Here is a 3,914-nt window from a genome sequence, read left to right on the forward strand (position 1 = left end):
CCACCGGCCGGTCACGTAACAGAGCAACACTCAGGACAGAGAACGGGCAGTCTACAGGCACAGGTACCCGCGTGAAAGACCCCAGAGACCAAAGGGCACCTGCTGTGTGGGTCCCTTCACGGGAAGAGCACAATTGCTGAAACTCAATCCATGGGGATCCAGGATGGGAGAGTCACTGCCTCTGGAGGGGGTCTTGACTAGGTGTGGAGAACGGTCAGTACCTCGATTGTGGGGGCGGTCGCCCGGGTGTGCGCATATGTAGAAATCAGTTGAGCTCTCGCTTAAGATCTGTGCAACTTCCTGTGTTTTAGACAGGAGTAAAAATGTTTGCGGAGCCTTAAAGAAAGGCTTGGGGCACAAGGTCACCCTCCCCCACGCCTCAGAGACTGAATCTGCGGAGTACGGGCTTCCTGGCTAACACCTTGATCCAGCCCCAGCTGTCTGCTGGGACGGAATAGATCTCCCCAAAATGTCTGGCCGAACTCTGCACTCCTCCATCCAGAGGGGCCGTCTATGCCCTGTCCCCCGTCCCTGCCAAACCTGGGCGAGCTTGTGACTGCTTTGACCAGTGGAGGGTGACCAAAGTGACCCTGGCTGACTTCCAGGGCCAGATCATAAAGTGGGATGGCTTCCCCTGACTCTCTTTTTGACGTGTGTTTTTGAAACCGCCGTGTGGGAAGCTGGCTGTCCCGCTGCCACCACGCCCTGGAGATAGACCGTGCCGTGAGCCCACGGAAAGAGAGAGGGGCCAGAGGAGCTGCGGCTGTCTAGCCTACGCCGCCCTTTCACGTGTCCCAACGGATGCCATGGGAACAGAGACCAGCTACTCCACTGCCAAGTCACAAAGCCAAATAAAGTGGTGGTGGTTGTTTCATGCTGCTGCTTGGGCTGAGTTGATATGCACCAACAGGCAACACCTCCTAACTTCCTTCCCCAGGGCTCCCTCCAGGCCCTCTCTGCTCGCCTCCTGCCAGCTGCGCCCAGGTACATTCAGTTCCCTCCTGCAGGAGCGGGCCAGCTCCCCCTGTCTGCAAGCAGAAATCTCTTCCAATATCCCAGGCTCAGCTTCCGCCCTGCCTCCTCCAGGAAGCCTTCCTGTCTGCAGTTGGGCAGTGCCCACAAGCAAGCTGATGGTGATAATGGGGGAGGCAGGAAGTATTTGGGAAATCTCTGTACCTTCCAGTCAGTTTTATTGGGAACCTAAAACTGCTCTAAAAAATAAAAGCCTATTAAAAAAAAAAAAAGAAAAGAAAAAAGCAAGCTGACGCCAAAAGTAGATTATGTCTGCGTTAAATTCCCAGATTTCTGACTTCCCAGGTGGGTGCCCTTGGGCAACTTACTTAGCCTCAGTCTTCTCATCCATGGAATGGGGTGGTAGTAGTGGCTAATTCCCAGGTCTGTGGTGAGGATTAATCTGTGGATAGCCCTCAGAATGACCCCAGCATACAGGAAGCATTTCCACAGTGTTGGTGAGCCTTATTATTGCCCCAAGCCCTGGGGTCCTGTCAGTTCTGAGCTCTGGGAGCTTACTTGGTTTGTGAGATGCATGGGACCCTAATACGTATTATTCATTCGCTCATTCATTTACTCTCCGTGTATTACTGCTGTACCCGCTGTGTGTCAGGCACCGAGCTAGGCTCTGCAGATGCCGGGATGCGGGCGTGGACACTACATTTGCCCTTAGGGGCTTGCATTCTATTAGGGTTGGATGTGGACAGATGCACTGAAGAACTGACAGATTTTCACAAGAGCCCCAAAGGGCAAAAGAAGGAGGGGGAGCCAAGAGAAGTAACGGGAGGGTCTCCTTTCTGCAAAACAGACAAGGAAACTGCTCTGAGAGGGGAACCTATGAGCTGAGAATTAAAGGGTAGACAGGAGCCAGTCACGAGGAAAAGGGAGGGAGGAACATTCCAGATAGACTAGGGCAGAGGTTGCTTTGGGGTCCAAGTGTGCCGGCACTGAAGCCAGGACGAATGTGGAGGTAGGGTAGCCAGGACCGGGGTAGAACCTGCTAGTCGTGGGCCTTCCCAGCAGACAGAGCCCTCGTGGATTCCAGCAGCCGGTACTAGGCTGAACACCTATTACGTGCCAGGCACTGCGTGTGTTAACTCATTTCATCCTCAGAATAGTCCTATCTGATTGGTACTCTTTTTTCTTTTTTTTAAAGATTTTATTTGTTTATTTGACAGATAGAGATTGCAAGTAGGCAGTGAGGCAGGCAGAGAGAGAAGAGGAAGCAGGCTCCCTGCTGAGCAGAGAGCCTGATGTGTGGCTGGATCCCAGAACCCCGGGATCATGACCCGAGCGGAAGGCAGAGGCTTTAACCCACTGAGCCACCCAGGCGCCCCCGATTGGTACTCTTATCCTTCCCATTTCACAGATAAAGAGACTGAGGCACCAGGAGAGGGCTTTGAATGCAGGCAGTCTGGTTCCAGAGCCTGTGCCAGGTCACAGTTTCACATTTTGCTCAGACTGGCCCCACTGCATGGGTGGGGGAGACTAAGTCAAGAGAGGAGTTTCCAGCTCCCCGAAGTCCAGTACCGATTGAGGGGCAGAGTAGGGATTTCAACCTGGTTTCCTTGTCCACACCGAGACTGCTCATTCTCACAAGAGGGTGGTTGAAGTCAACAGTTTCCTGGTTGGGGGTGGGCGGTCAGCCCGTGGCCTCACCGGAGCTTCGGCTTCCTCACTTGTCCTTGAAGAGTGGCTGGCGTCCCCCCTGGGCTTGCGTGAGAGGTAATGAGTCCAGAATCCAGCACAGGGTCAGAACTCCCTCTGCAAAGCCAGTGGGGTGATTAGTCACCATCCTTCTGGGCAGGACCGCCCACTCACCTCATCTCTACCCCTGGGGGGTTCTGAGTCATGGAGACTTGGTGAGTGGGACCGATGGCTTGGAATGGTGCGAGTTTGAGCAAGTGAGAGGAATGAAGGACACTTTGGGAATGTAAAGTGAGATTTCCTACCCCGGGGCCTTTGCACTGTCTGTTCCTTCTGCAGGACCGCCCTTCGCTGTCTTGCCTCTTCCTGAGTTTTAGTTTTTAATGTCCCTGGGCAGAGTTGAGGATTCCCTACTCTTAGGGCCGCAAGCAATTTGCTCTAAGGTGGCTGGTCCTGGGCACGGAACAGCGTTGCTCCAAGAGACTGGGAAGGCAACCATGCTGGCAGGCGGCAGGGGGCTCATATAGGGCAGGGCAGACCCCCAATCCTCCAGGCTTAGCACGGCACCAACAATATCGCCCATGTGGCTCTGCGTGTTTTAGCTATTTTCTCATCTGGAAAATGGGGCTAATAGGAGAAGCCCCACGAATCCTAACAAATGGGTTTGTTGATTTAAGGAGCTATATATTCTGGAAAACGATTGTACATAATATGTCACATACATAATAAGCGCTCAAAACTGTTTGCTATTGTTGTCATTGAGGCCAACTCAGTGCCAAGCACTTTAGTGAAGTCATTTAACGGGTTTATTGTTTCCACTCTTAGGCCCGCCCAGCCTGATGACCTCACTGGAGGGGCAGGGCTAGGATTTGGCCCCACCTGATACCCCTCTCCCAGCAGACACCATCGGCAATTTCTAATGCGCAGAGAGATAAGTATCGCCTGTGCCAGTAGATATGGGTATAGACTTTATCATGGTAAGTGACCATGAGTTTCCCAAGGGGGAAGAGGGGAGAGTATGGACGCAGCGTTTCTCAAACTTACTTGGCTTTGACCACAGAACTACTCCCAAGCATTTCTGGATTCAGCTGCTCCTCTGGAGGAACCCCTTTGTGAAGCATGGGGCCCCTGGCCCCATGTTCTTCAATGAGAATTTATGTAAGGTGGGAGTTAGTAGTGGTGGCCTTACAGTTCAGGCTCCCATCTCTGAGGCGGTGGCCGTGACCTTTGTCCTTTTTTGCCCATCCAGAGGCTGC

The sequence above is a fragment of the Mustela erminea genome, chromosome 6, assembly GCF_009829155.1.
Source record: "Mustela erminea isolate mMusErm1 chromosome 6, mMusErm1.Pri, whole genome shotgun sequence".
In the NCBI taxonomy this organism is placed as follows: domain Eukaryota; kingdom Metazoa; phylum Chordata; class Mammalia; order Carnivora; family Mustelidae; genus Mustela; species Mustela erminea.